Below are 15,077 nucleotides of genomic sequence, written 5' to 3' on the forward strand. Positions count from 1 at the left end.
AAAAACAGGCACGTTTAGATTCTCAAGGTCATTAGTAATCAGGAAATGCAAATTAAAACTACAATGAGGCATCACTTTATACCTTTTTGAATGGTCAAATAATAAAAAAAAAATACTGAAAATAATAAGCATTGACTAAAATGTGGAGCAAACAGAATTCTCATATATTGCTTTGGAAATGCAAAATGGTACAGCCACTCTGGAAAACAGTTTGCAGTGTTGTAAGAAGTTAAACGTGCATTTACCATGTGACCCAGCAAACCTAGATAGATACTCCTGGACATTTACCCCAAAGAAAAGACATATATCCACACAAAACCTACTGTGAATGTTTATATTAAGATTTATTCATAATCAACCAAAATAACCCAAATGACAAACATTCCAAATGTCCATCCACTTGTGACTGGATAAACAAACTGTGGCAACAACCATCATCTGTATGATGGAATAGTGCTCAGCAATGAAAAAGGTACAAGCTATGATAAAGGGAACAACAAGACCAATTTCAGAATAATTACGCTAAGTGAAAGAAGCTAGACTTAAAAGGTTAGACACTGCATGATTCCACTTATAGGATATTCTGGAAAAGAAAAAACGATGGGGACAGATAAAAATATCTGTTGTTTCAAGGAACTGTGGTAACAGGGAGGGAATAGACTAAAAGGCGCAAGAAAGAACTTCTTGATTATGCTGGTGGTTACACAAATAGATAGATTTGTCAAAATCCATAGGATTGCACACCTAAAAGTAGTAAAATTTGCTGAATATGAATTACATCTCAATAAACCTGAACTTTAAAAGAGAGCGAGAGAGAGAGAAAGGGAGAAGGGCCTAGGAAACAGAACAACAAATGCAATATATGGAATTTGTTTGAATTCTGATTCACACAAATAACTATGAAAAAATATTTTTAAAGCAAACTGGAATACCTAATTGTGGCCTGAATATTAGCTGAAACCAATAAATTATTTTACATTTTGCTAGATGGAACAATGACAAAATGGTTATGTTCTTTTAAAGCCCATATTTTATATTTTTAAGAATAGCGTTTAGGGGTAAAATGACATGCTTTATAACATCCAGACAAAAACCTAAGAGACACATTTAAAAACTGGCAACATTTGTATAATTCTAGCACCCAGGTGAGGAATATATGACCGTTCATTATAAAAAAGAAACAAGCTAGTCATATAAGCAACTCTATTTTGTGTATATTTGAAAATGTTTATAATTAAAGATTAAAATAATAGCAAACATTTGTTGAGCATTTATCCCGTGTCTGGCAATGTTTTAACTACTTTACAGATTAACACATTTAATGCTCATTGCAAACCTAAGTACAATTATAATCCCCCTTTTATACATGAGAAGACTGAGATCCTCTAAAGTTTAAAAATTGTCCCAATATGAAGTAACCAGTAAGATTCAAGCAGGTTCAGCCTACATTCTTAACCACTTCTAAGTCATAATATAGGTTACAAGGTCTGCTTATAATCTGTCCATATTATTTCTCTTAAATCAGTTATCATGTTGACACACTCAGCTATATATCTTCATGCTCATCATTTTTTTAATTCTGTGATTTCACACTAAAGTAGAAAAACCATACCATCTGCAATTCTCTAAACTGTAACAACAGGCCTAGCTAGATTATGGAAGAAACAAAACGTGAAAGTTAATTTCGCATATAATTTGGAATAAGATAAATCCATTTGAACTACTACTGTTTTTTGCCAGGAGAATGATTTAGTAAGTGATAAAACTGATTTACTCCACTGGTTCCTTTTCAGTTTCATATGCATACCTTCAATTCCATTTTCCCATCTGCGTTTTCTATTACTGAAACGAAGAAGTGTAGTACACCATAAAACTATCCTAAACAGACTCATGAATATTTAGTAAGATGTTTTTGTATAGGTACGGCTAATCACTGTCAGCTGAAAAAAATGGGAAATGGCAAAGAATTTGTCAACCCGTGGACTTTTACTTCTCCCTGTCTTTTTTATCCTTGGGAAAAAGTATAAACTCTAAAATCTAGCAAAATCAAAGTCATAGCAAAGACTAATGTTTCTCTTTCTGGATTTGTCTCCACCGACAGGAAGTTAAAAATAACACAGGGTTGTACGTGTGATCCTTCTCTGAGGTACATCTCCAAGAGGAATATTTAAAAACAAGATTATGGAGGGATTTGATTTACACATGAAAGTTTAGCCAAGACACATTGATCTAGGGGATAATTTGGGGTGATCCTAATAGCAGTTTGCTTTTAGAGGCCAAAAAAGTTAATCAACTAACATTTTGGGAAGTTAAATACAGCTCCTTTTTCACTGAGAAGGGAACACAATGATAAAATCAAATCACTCAGCACCAAAACTCAAAGCTACAAATGAATTCTTATTTGAATGGAGGGTTATGACTTTTTTCCTCATACTTATTACCTACTCGTCAGGAAATACACTCTAGGAAAACATTATTTAATTCAGATTACATAAATTAGCCACCACTTTGTTCTTCTTCAGATAAGAAAAATGTTATATTTAAGAATGAAATGTCTTCATAAATTTTATTAGATTTCTCCTTTGTATCCATGACCATTTTAAAGGGAAACATCAGTTACCCTTTGTATTAATTTTCTATCACTGCTATAACAGATTACTACAAATTTAGTAGGTTAAGCAAACACAAATTTATAACCTTAAAGTACTGTACGTCAGAAGTCCAGAATGGGTCTCGGCAGACAAAAATCAAGGTGTCAGCAGAGTTGCATCTTTTCCAGAGGCTCTAGAGAAGAATCTGTTTCTCTGTTTGTTGAGGTTTCTCCCTGAATTCAGTCCTTAGAGGTTGTAGAACTGTCTGCAGTTTCTTGCTGGCAATCAGCTGAGGCCCATGCCCAGCTTTAGATGCCACTACATCCCTTGGTTCACAGCTCCTTTTCTCCATTTTCTAAGCCACCCATATAATCCAGGATTACTTCCCCAGTTCATGGTCTCTAACCTTAATCACATCTGCAACAACCCCTTTGTCATGAAAGAGAACATATTCACAGGTTCTGGGGATCAGACAGTGGACAACTTTGAGGGACCATTACTCTGCTTGTCATACCTTTTGATACTACAACAGCAGAATCTGAATTAAATTTCTGCTTGCCCAATATAACCTTTCAGACATTCTTGCCTGGGCTGCATGCATCAAGCACCTGGTAATACTGAGAGCAGGTAACAAGACAGTGGATAGTGGGGCCATTTCAATCACTGAATTTTTTCCAAACCTTCTCACCAACAAGAACCATAAAGAAGTCATTAATCAACCTGCGTTCCTTACCAAATTATTACTCTTTAAAAAGTATTCAAAGGCATAGGTGATTATGGTCAATTCCAGACTTCTGATCACCGAAAATGTTAAGCATCACCAGGCTGACCTTACAAAATTTCATGCAAACACATTGCTTTAGTTGATTCTCATATGTATGCTACATAAAGGTACAGCTGCCACTAGCTTTCTTGAAACATCGAAATCATCACTAAATCCACTGCCCACTAAGATTCTCACGAACTGGTATGGAAAGATATTTCACAGCTGCCAGTATTCAATCCCTCTGGCATTCTTGAACATCAAAACATCAGTTTTCAAGTGTAATAAATCAGTTTCTTCTATGAGAGGAACAGCAGCCAAAAATTAAATTAGGTGTGTCTTCCTAAAATTAACAGCACCGGGAAACTGCCAAAGTCATTGTATATAAAATTCCATTATCATTGTGGTATTTTTCTCCCTCTACAGGTGGGAGGGTGAAACAATTTTCATTTCTGCCTAATTTTTGTCACTTATCTGTCTTCCAGTCAGGATTCCATCCCTCATCCCTTTTTACTTTCCCAACATACATTTATTTAATGACTCCTGGGAGCCAGGCACAGTTCTGGATATTAGAATTTGACAAACTCAAAGATAAGATAAAAATATTTCATGAATATCTCGAAAAAGGTGACAGAGGAACTGGTGAATTTCTGAAACGTCTACACCTTCAAAAAGCAGATCCTAACTGGACAGCTGCATGTAAATCAATGAAGTTAGAACACACCCTCACACCATACACAAAAATAAACTCAAAATGGATTAAAGACTTAAGTATAAGACATGAGACCAAAAAGCTCCTAGAAGTTAACATAGGCAAAACATTCTCAGACATAAATCATTGTAATATTTTCTTAGATCAGTCTCCCAAAGCAAAAGAAATAAGAGCAAAAATAAATGAGACCTAATCAAACTTACAAGTTTTTGCACAGCAAAGGAAACCCTAAACAAAATGAAAAGACAACCTGTGGACTGGGAGAAAACATTTGCAAACAACGCGACGGACAAGGGCTTAATTTCTAAAATACACAAACAGCTCATACAACTCAATATCAAAATGAACAACCCAATTAAAAAAGAAAAAAAAAAAGAAGCAGATCCTAAAAAACATGGATTTCTAAAATCTAATCAGGAGTCGGGGTTGCTACAATGGGCATTTCTTGACCAAAGCTCCAATTCAGACCTACTTGCCTTTCCTGAAATAGTGGTAACTTTTGTAATAACATCTGAGAGCCAAGCATTTGCCATTAAATTTTCTGCCTTCAGTATCAGATGGCCCACAAGCTTGTGGGAGCTTTGTTCAGAAGAAATATCTTTCCTTTGTGCTGAAGAATAGCCAAAGATTTGGAGGTTAAACTATATTCTCCTGATTTCTTCCCAAACAAACATGCTGTCTAAAATTTTAAAAGCCAAGGCAGGGTCTTCCCTGGTGGTGCAGTGGTTGAGAGTCCGCCTGCCAATCAGGGGATGGAGGTTCCTGCCCCGGTCTGGGAGGATCCCACATGCCACGGAGCGGCTGGGCCTGTGAGCCATGGCCGCTGAGCCTGAGCGTCCGGATCCTGTGCTCCGCAACGGGAGAGGCCACAACAGTGAGAGGCCTGTGTACCGCAAAAAAAAAAAAAAAAAAGCCAAGGCAATAAAAATATTTAATTTGATGACAAAAGGAGGATTGAATAAAGATTATATTAAACTGGTCCACTGGTGGAAGAGTTCAGATGTCTAATGGGCCCTGTAGGCACCTTTAAACACAGGATTAAATCTTTAATAAGACCTTGAAAAAACAGTGAATTTCTGTGGTCGTGAGGGAGATCCAGGCCCTCAAGACATACCAGCATTACTACATATGGTTTAGAACCTGGTCTGATACATGATTACAAAATGAAGAGAATTCTAAGAAGAAAATAAAAAGTAGGGTAAAAATTCAAAAAGACAGAATCAAATAAAAAATGCACAACGTATGCTATTAGTAGTAATGTCAAATGTGGCAGGAATCCCAAGCAAAATGAAAGTAGGCTACAATAAATTATTAAAAAGCAGAGATAGAAAATTGGAAGTTTGGGATTGACATATACACACTACTATATTTCAAACAGATAACCAACAAGGACTCACTGTACAGCACAGGGAACTCTGCTAAATATTCTGTTATAACCTAAAGGGAAAAACAATTTGAGAAAGAGCAGATACATGTATATGTATAACCGAATCACTCTGCTGTATACCTGAAAGTAACACAACATTGTTAATCAACTATAATCCAATATAAAATAAAAGTAATAAAAAAAGAGAATGTGCCAAAAAAAAAAGCAGAGATAGCCAGTGTGGCTCTTAAATATACAGTTATATACCATTTAACAGACAACATATTTAAAATACAAAAAGACTGAAAGAAAGGAAAATACGCACCATGTGGAAAATTAGATACGATACTTATCTGGCTAGATATTAAGGCTTATTACAAATCAGCAATAATGATAAAATATACTGACTTAGAAATTGTCCAACAGACCAGGACAGAAGAGAGAGCCCAGGAGCAGATCTATGTTACATGGAAAGTCAATGTGGACAGAGGGTACATGGCAGATGAGCTTGCAAAAAGAGACTACATGGGTTTCCCTGGTGGTGCAGTGGTTAAGAATCCACCTGCCCATGCAGGGGACATGGGTTCAAGCCCTGGTCCGGGAAGAGCCCGCATGCCGCGGAGCAACTAAGCCTGTGCACCACAACTACTGAGCCTGCACTCTAGAGCCCGTGAGCCACAACTACTGAGCCTGCACGCCACAACTACTGAAGCCCACACGTCTAGAGCCCGTGCTCTGCAACAAGAGAAGCCACCACAATGAGAAGCCCACACACTACAACGAAGAGTAGCCCCCGCTCGCCGCAACTAGAGAAAGCCCACGCAGAGCAACAAAGACCCAACATAGCCAAAGACAAGTAAAAATAAATTAAATTTATACAAGAAAAAAAAACGTAAAAACAGACTACAAATGCTACTGGGGAAATTGTATTCATCCACACAATGAAAAACATAATTAGATTCCTACCTGACTCATACTTAAAAATATATTCCAGACAAATGATAGATTTGAATATAAAATGAAAAAATGTTTAAACTAAAAAGAAAATACAATGAAAAAATGTTTAAACTGAAAAGAAAATATCGGAAAATATTTTCTGTCCTTAAGATTAGAAAAGAATTCCTAAGCAAAATGCCCTCCACTAAAAAGGAAACCCACAAAATGCAAGTTAAAACAATGATAAATTATTTATGTCAAAAGTAGCAGCATCAAAAGTCTCCATTAAATAAAAAATGGCAGAAAATAGTTGAACTTTATACAACCAACAAAGGAATATTATCTTGAAAATATAATGAAATGCCACATATTAATAAGAAAAAGACAAATGACCTAACAGAAAAAAGACCAAAATATCTAAACAGAATATTTAAAAGCAAAATACGTAGTGAAACATGTACTTCTAGCTATGGAGCTACTGAGTGTTGGGGTACTTTTCACTCATTTACAATTTCCATTCAGTTGTTGTACTGTCTGGGCCCACTAGTCCACATGAGGATATCTACATGCCAGCTATTCACACCTCAATGACCACACCTGATTAAAGGCAGTGATGATGTTAGTATACCCAAGTATCATCTAAATAATCTATTCAAACATTTTCCACTTACATTTATCAAATGAATTTATAAAATTTTACATTAAAGTATCGGATAAAAAGGACACAATATCACCTTCCTAAACAGAGGGACTGAATTAAACTTAGATTCTCTCATTTTTAGAATAGCAAATGTATTCAGCTCAGAGTGACTGCATGAAGCAAAACTGTCATAAACACATGCAGAGTGCCAGCACTATTAAACTGGTAACACCTTAAAACACCACTTACCTTTATATACCTGACCTAATTGGATTTCAAAATCATAGGGGAAAAGTCAGTGTATTTTAAAGCACCAAATTAATTAATGGTTTAAAATAAGTTTTAGGCTATCTACAATAAATGATTTAGAAAGGATGAAGGTACTCTGCTAATCAAAATATTATATATATTTTTTGTAACTTCTTCAAGCCTGAAATAATTTGTAATAGTCTTCCTACAGTTCGAAAGGGCAAATGTCACTGACTTTCCAGTACCTTGTCATATCACTGCAAAATGACCTAAAATAACATTTCTAAATGAAAGCTATGTCTTTCGATATGAATCAATATTTTTACAAAACTCATCTAAATAAATATATATTTTTAAAATCCCTAAGTAGATTTTGATGTCATTAAATACCATTTAATGTAATATTGGAAAATTTTATCTGAAAACAAATAAGTGAAATTAAACTAAAAATGCATCATTCCTTCAAAGAATGAAGAAAGCATTAAACATTCTGAAACTACTTGGGGTGGTAAGCAACCATAATACAATGGAGTCCAATTAGAAGAACTTACAGGTGATCCTAACATCTTAACATTATGTAAAACACATGCCTTAAGAAACTGAACTATGGTTCTCACAGGAACATTTGAAATGCACTAAGATCAAAGAGGAAAATCATGAACTCGGAAAGCTTAAAATGTAAAACCAACGTGAAGAACATGGCCATAAACTTGTATACTCACATTTTCAAATGGGTAAACTTAAGTAAAATAAATTTAAATTAAAGTGGAAGTTATGCTTTAAAGTTTTTAGTAGACATATTTCCTAAATGATGCATAACTCCATTTCAGAAAACAAGGAAATCTCTGAACTTCTTCATTTATGAATGAAATAATATGTTATTTTAATACCAAGTTTAAATGCATAAGGCTTTTAATTTAAACTCTATAAATAACTGACCCACATATTTTACAACAGGCTCAATGCCTAGTGAAGTTGTAGGTTCAAAAATGAGAGAAAAGCAAACACTAAAAATGAATGATATCATCTATCAATGAGCATGCACACCCCATAAATTTAATCTCAGATATACTAATACCTGGTCTTATAAACAATACATAAATAAATATATGAGCCTTGACTAACAAAATAATGAGATTCTTGTTCTGGACTCTTAGATGGAATAAAGTACAAGATATAACCTTTTAAAATACTATATAAAGTAATGTGGGTACTTTTTTAAACCGAGGTATATTATACCTCAGTTTATTTGTTTGTTAAATAAAAAGCACAGATATATTTAGTATGTTTAGTTTTAAAAATTGTATACACTGGTGTAACCACCACCCAAAACAAAATATTAAATAGAGAAAATGTCCATCTCCCATAAAATCCCCTTTGCCTCCTTCTATTTAATTCCTCTCCTCCCCAACACAGGTAAATGTGGTTGATTTTTTTTAACAAAGCAAACAGAAGTAGACATCTAAATATCTCAATTGGCAACTTATTGAATTGAAATTGTCATTACTAACAAATGTTTGATCTCATTTAGAAGTGTTTTCAGAGTCTGAATAGTGACAAACTTTCATCTTTTAAATGTTTGATTATTGAGAAAAATTTCCAAAGTCATTCATAAGTAAGTCTGAAAAAAAGGTAATTACAGAGAAGGAAAAGGAGGTAACATAGTCCAGACACCTAAGTGCCAAGCGCTGGGCTAACCATTTTAGACTAATGCTCTCCTCATTTGCTGTTCACAGCAATCCTGAGAGACAGTTATGATTATCTTTATTCTGGAAATGAGGAAATTGAGATTCAATAATGTTAAGTAATTTGCCCAGGATTCCTCATTTGTAGACCCAGGATTCAAGTTCAGTTCTTGTCCACCAAAAGAGATGCTCTTGTACTAAACTCCAAGGAGACTCTTTACAGTGGTTAATACTGTTTGGAGGGAAAATGAAACCTCAGGACTTCCTCGCTTTCTGTCTGCGCTTTCAGTACACTTACCCAGCTGTGTGGTAACGGAAGGCAAGCCAGGCAGCAGCAGAATCTAGGGAGATGGACAAATGCCTGTCCTGGGAAAAGTCAGACCTACCTGAAGCAGTTCATGAAAAACCGGGCTTCTAGGAGCAAACCAGAGCAGCAGGTCCATCTTCCTGAAGCTGATGTGGGTCATCCACAGGCAGGACTCTTAAGAGCGCTGGTGAGGGGTTTCACCCCACTGTCTCCAGCAACATGAACAAAGGTATGCAAGTGCTTGTAGATTTCAAGAGAAGCTTCATATTCCTTGGCGAGGTAATTCAAACCAACTCAATAAAGACAAGATGATGACAGGTGACAACCCTGGCCACCCATGGTGGCCCAGGGAATGGTGACAATGCCAGGTTTTTGTTTTGTTTTCTCAATATTTTTCTGCTATGAGGGCACAGTGGGCAGATGGAAGCACATGACAACCATAGGTAATTTCAGCTGGGTGAATCTGTAAAACTAGTTCCTTGAGAATGGATAAGCTCGAAGAGCCAGATACATTCCATTACAAGAGGATATTCTGCTTTGCAGAATACCTAACAAAATATTCCTAAGTACAAATTTGAAACTTACTATGTTCCTTTCAAAATGTCTGATGTAGGCGGTCAAAGATCAAAAAGGAAATGTCGGTTTGAATGCTTCCTTATTTCTTCCAGTGAGTTTGACCAGATGGTAGGCAAGATAGATGACCAATGCCTTACAGAATCTCTGAGCATTTCTGAAAGGATTGTCAATAACCAGGTTTTCAGCAATGTCGCCATAATTCTTTTCTTAAATGAGACAGACTTGCTTGAGGAGAAAGTGCACATGTTGAGCCCCAGAGATTATTTCTTAGAATTTGAAGAGGATTCTCACTGCTTAAGAGACATCTAAAAGCTCCTGGGGGAATGTTGCTGTTAACAAATGCCAGGACCAGCAGCATAAGCTCTTATACCAGCACCTCACAGTACTATCAACATGGAAACACCCGCCTTATTTTCCAAGATGTGCCAGGTACTATTCCTCATGACAACTTTAAGCATCTTATTCTACAGTGATGCACAAAAAAAAAACTTGTTATTCTAGTATCTTCTCGTGTTTTTATTTTTTTTAATTTATTTATTTTATTTTTGGCTGCATTGGGTCTTCGTTGCTGTGCATGGGCTTTCTCTAGCTGCGGCAATCAGGGGCTACTCTTCGTTGCGGTGCATGGGCTTCTCATGGCAGCGGCTTCTCTTGCTGTGGAGCACAGGCTCTAGGTGCGTGGGCTTCAGTAGTTGTGGCATGCGGGCTCAGTAGTTGTGGCATGCGGGCTCAGTAGCTGTGGCTCACGGGCTCTAGAGCGCAGGTTCAGTAGTTGTGGCGCACAGGCTTAACTGCTCTGCGGCATGTGGGATCTTCCTGGACCAGGGCTCGAACCCGTGTCCCCTGCATTGGCAGACGGATTCTTAACCACTGCACCACCTTGTGAGGTGGTAACTCATTGTAGTTTTGAGTTGCATTTCTCTAGAATTAGAAAAATCTTGATTCTATGCTTAACTTCTTGGAAATCTTAGTCCCTCATCTGCAGACTTTGGTTTGTGGCTGAAACCTGCTGAGTAACATAATCTGCAAAGTTCAGGCTTTGATCTGTTTCGCTATGGCTATGATTTCAGTTAAGTGGTAATCTCCTAGCAGACCTCAAACTAGGTAAACTTCAGGCTTTAAATTTTTCCACTTCTAAAACTGAATACTCTGTTGGTGCCAACTACTGGCATCCTTAAATACTGTAGGTATGAGGTTAAGGACAAGCAAAACAAGCAAGTTTAAGATCTTTCCTCTGCCTTACATCTGTTACATATCTTTATGGTGGCCTCCTACTTTGAAAAAGATATTGGAAAAAAATTGATCTAAGGAACGACATTCTCTAAGTTTACACAGATCTAGCCTTCATGTTTTTTAAACTGCTTGTACACCCACCTCACCTTGTTTTTGAATTCTGTGGTTTTTGAAGACAACATTCTCAAGGTTTTAAAGTTTATACAAGGATTTTTGGTATGATGCTAATTAAGGGTTTGCAAATGGTACCAAAGAGCCAAAGGTACATGAATGCCATATATAATATTTTGATCAAAAGGAAAGAGTGGAAAAGAATTTGCCTTTTTCATATTTAATTATTATATAATTAATGTACCATATGTAGAACATTCTGGCCATAACAGCAACTAAAAACTGCAAGCAACTTCATAATAGAATGGTCTAAATAAATATATACTTTCCATAAACATTTTTTAAAAATAAAAAAATCAGATGTCACTATATTTTAATAAAGCTAATTTTCTTAGCATCATCAACTTCTACAGTGGAAGAGATGTAAGGTAATATGTGTTGACCTTGTAATTTTTTAAATGAGGAAACTAAAGTAGAAGACAGTGAACAGTTAAAAGTGGACATAAAATCCACTCTCTCTTTTCCAAGTCTGGGTTCCTCTCCAAGTTTTCTGGGAAAACTCATTCACAGTTTTCATACATCTTTAGTCTGAATGCTTTTCTCAAAAGTAATCAAATGCATAGATTTGGTATAAAAACAGATCAAAGCAGAGGTGTTCAGGTAGAAGTTGTTGGGGAACCACAAATTCCAGTCTATACCCTCACCCTCCCCAGTCATATTTCCAGGAATCCCTAAGATTTGGTGGAATACAGTTAGAAAACCATATGCTTTATACCATATCAACTCATAAAATAAATCTGGAAGATAGCCAAGTATTAAAATGTGAAAAAAAAAGTTAAACATCAATACAAAAGACAAATTACAATTTAATATAACAATCTGAGAACTGTCCCAAGTTAGCTCATGATTATGCACCAAATGAATGAGGCTGAAAATGGGCACCCATAAGGGTTCAGGAAAGGAAGAGTCACAGAATGCTGGGTGTGGTCTGGAGTAATTTACCAAAGAGAGCACTGGGAGGTAGGAGGTAGATGGAGCCCTGGGTGAACAGCTGGAGTCTGTCAAGCGGAATAAACTGGAGCTTTGTTTTCCCTAGACACTTCAAGGATAAAGTTAATGGCAGGAGTTGAGGTCTGCTGGAATAAAGAGATAAAATGGCCACATCTATCACTCCTGAAGTCAAGAAAACCTCCCTAACTGTACATGCACAGGAAGGCTCCTTGGGGGGTCAAAAAGGGAGGGGTCGTCACCCCATAACAGGTGGCGTCAACCTCCCATAGGCCTCTGCACTGGAATCCATCTTAAAAAAAGATGTGCATGCATACTGGGGAGGGCCCTAAGACAGGTCAGATGTGGGAAAAGAAGCAAGATAATTGGCCAGAGGAGAACAAAGACCCAGAAGAACTGCCCTCATATAAATGATTTAACTGCCTCTTTACCAGGTTCCTCCTCAATAAGGAAGATGCCCACACCCTTTCTCTCTGGGTGTGTATTCCTGCTTTGCTTCTGTCTAAAGAAACTGCTTCTCGGCGTGCCCTCCCACATGTTGTGTTGTGCTAATAATAATAAACTTTGTACCTGTTTTTACGGTTTTTGCCTCCTTAAGACATTCTTGTTTTTCAATGGGGGCAAAAGCCAGGGCAACTTTGCTTCTAGCCTCTAGCCCCTGGTGGACTAGCAGTTAAGATTCCTGGTTTTCATCCAGCCTTGCCAGGGTTCAATTCCTGGGCAGGGAACTAAGATCCTGCTTCAAGCCACCACTCACTGCTGTCTCCCCAAGATCAACTTCACTCTTAAGATATGTGTAGTATTTAAATAAGAGGAGAGTAGTAGTGAAAGAGGAAGAGGTAAGGGAAGTTAGCATCAGCAATAGCACTGGAACAAGAAAGAACAATATAATTTCAGCAAAAGTAAGTAGACCAACTAAGCTCAAAGGATGGGCTGGGGAAGCTGAAAAAGGTGAAGTTAAACCCAGAAATATATGTTGAGCTAGACTATGTCAAGTTAATGAGTTCTGATTTTATCCTGCAGGCTACAGGGAATTACTGAAGGTTTCTGAATCAAGGTAGCAATATGATCAAAGTGTTTTAGGAATTTTATTGAAACAGTGGTGTAAAGATATTCTAGGAAAGAAAAAATTGGAGAAGAAAGATCAGGTAGGAGGCTATTTGCAGACATCCATGCATGATGACGATCAAAACCAGGTTAAAAGCTGAAAGGACAAATATATCAATCAGGAAGTAAGATTTGAAAGGACTTAGAAAGTTACCTGTCATTCCAGATATTAAAAAAAATAGTCTAGATATTTATCAGAGATCTTGTAAAGAGGATGCATATCTCAGATGATAATTGAACTATATGACCTCTAAGGTTCCTCTCCAGTTCTGAAATTAAAATTCTATGTAATAGACTGAATATGTTGATAAGGGGTGGGCGTGGGTAGGAGCCCAACAAAAATTAAAAATTTAAAGCTTGGTGACTACATAAATGATGGATATCATTTCTAAGATGAGACATGTATTACTGACTATTCCAAAAAAGAAAGAAAAAGTAGGCCCGATTCCTTTTAAAACACTGAAATAATTTAAGCCAAAAAATTCAAGTAGCATATTATGGTACATAATCCTCTAGGGTCAAGTGCTTCTAATGATTTAATGATCCACATTTTCCCAGGCTATACATCAAGGAGATACCTCAGAAGAAAGTGAACTGGGTTATTATCAGTGCTGATATAAAATAGAGCAAAATCATTTAACATTTGGTCCTTTCAACCAGCCACACAGGCACTCAACAGTAGGCAAATTACCCTGAGTTTGAATGAGAACAACATAGATACTTTATAGTTTGGACCTTTCATATTTATATTCTTTTCATTAGTTCATTGGTCTCCTGAGGGCAGCATTATATTGCTTCATTTTCTTTGTAACTCTGCATAGCACTTAATCTATACATTCTATGCAAAAGAAGAGTGACTAATTCATGTTCAATTTTAGTTCACTATTATCTCTAGATCTTTTTTCATTTATTAAACTTATAGTGTGTCATTCTCATTTTCTACATTTATAGCTTATTATTATTCTGAAGGGTACTTCCCGGAATGTGCCCCCAATTAAATTTACTATCAAATTTTCTCAACTCTTTTTCAATTTATAAAAGTGCTTTGAATTCTACATTTAACCTGAAGTATTCCCAGTGTGATCTACAAGTACCATCATACTTCTTATGCTGACAAGTTATAATCAGCAAATTTCATCGTCAGGTTCTTAATTCCTTTATCTAAATTGGATCATACAAATTTTATACATCAGTTATTTGTGAGAAATTATTTTCCATGTTTACAAAGACTTCAACAACAGTATTTCACTTTATATCCCAGAAACATGTAAAGGAAAAATTATTCCTGGGATTTGCCAAACACCTGGGATTGTGATACCAAGACCTTGCCCAACACTACTTAAGAAATGCCAGTTATCTCATCAGAAGGAAAACTGTCTACTAGGGGAATACAACAGTGAACTGATCCACTGAACAGAGTACTGAAGCTATGTTCCTGAAGACCTTTCAAGAAATAATAGATCAGGATAGACAATTATTTAGACATCATCTGTCATAATTTAAAAGACATATATCAAGGTTTCTGACATAATTCTAGCTCATTAAAACTTTCTGAAGAATAAAATCTGCAGAATACCAATAAATGGTAGAGTAATTCCACCTTTCTTTAGATTTCAGGAGCAAATGATAGCTGTGAAAACCCCTGAAGTTCTGTCCTTAATTATATTAATTATAAACAGCAACATCATTAACACATGTGAATTTAAATTTATCTATCACTTGAAAGTCCTGGTTTAACACATTTACAAGTCAAGATACAGAATAAATTCTCTAAGTATTACAAGGCAATGCTG

General features: G+C 36.2%; 1 protein-coding gene and 1 pseudogene across 3 annotated transcripts in view; one reads left to right on the plus strand and one right to left on the minus strand.

The window, feature by feature from the left end:
* The window catches only part of CTNNA2 (catenin alpha 2), a 1,197,048-nt gene that overhangs the window by 1,124,849 nt on the left and 57,122 nt on the right, over positions 1–15,077 (minus strand). The gene's annotated exons all lie outside the window — the stretch shown is intronic.
* LOC113632203 (guanine nucleotide-binding protein subunit alpha-13 pseudogene) lies at positions 9,289–10,298 on the plus strand (annotated as a pseudogene).

The sequence above is a fragment of the Aethalodelphis obliquidens genome, unplaced genomic scaffold (genome assembly GCF_003676395.1).
Source record: "Aethalodelphis obliquidens isolate GAN/ISIS:26980383/991018 unplaced genomic scaffold, ASM367639v1 scaffold35, whole genome shotgun sequence".
In the NCBI taxonomy this organism is placed as follows: domain Eukaryota; kingdom Metazoa; phylum Chordata; class Mammalia; order Artiodactyla; family Delphinidae; genus Aethalodelphis; species Aethalodelphis obliquidens.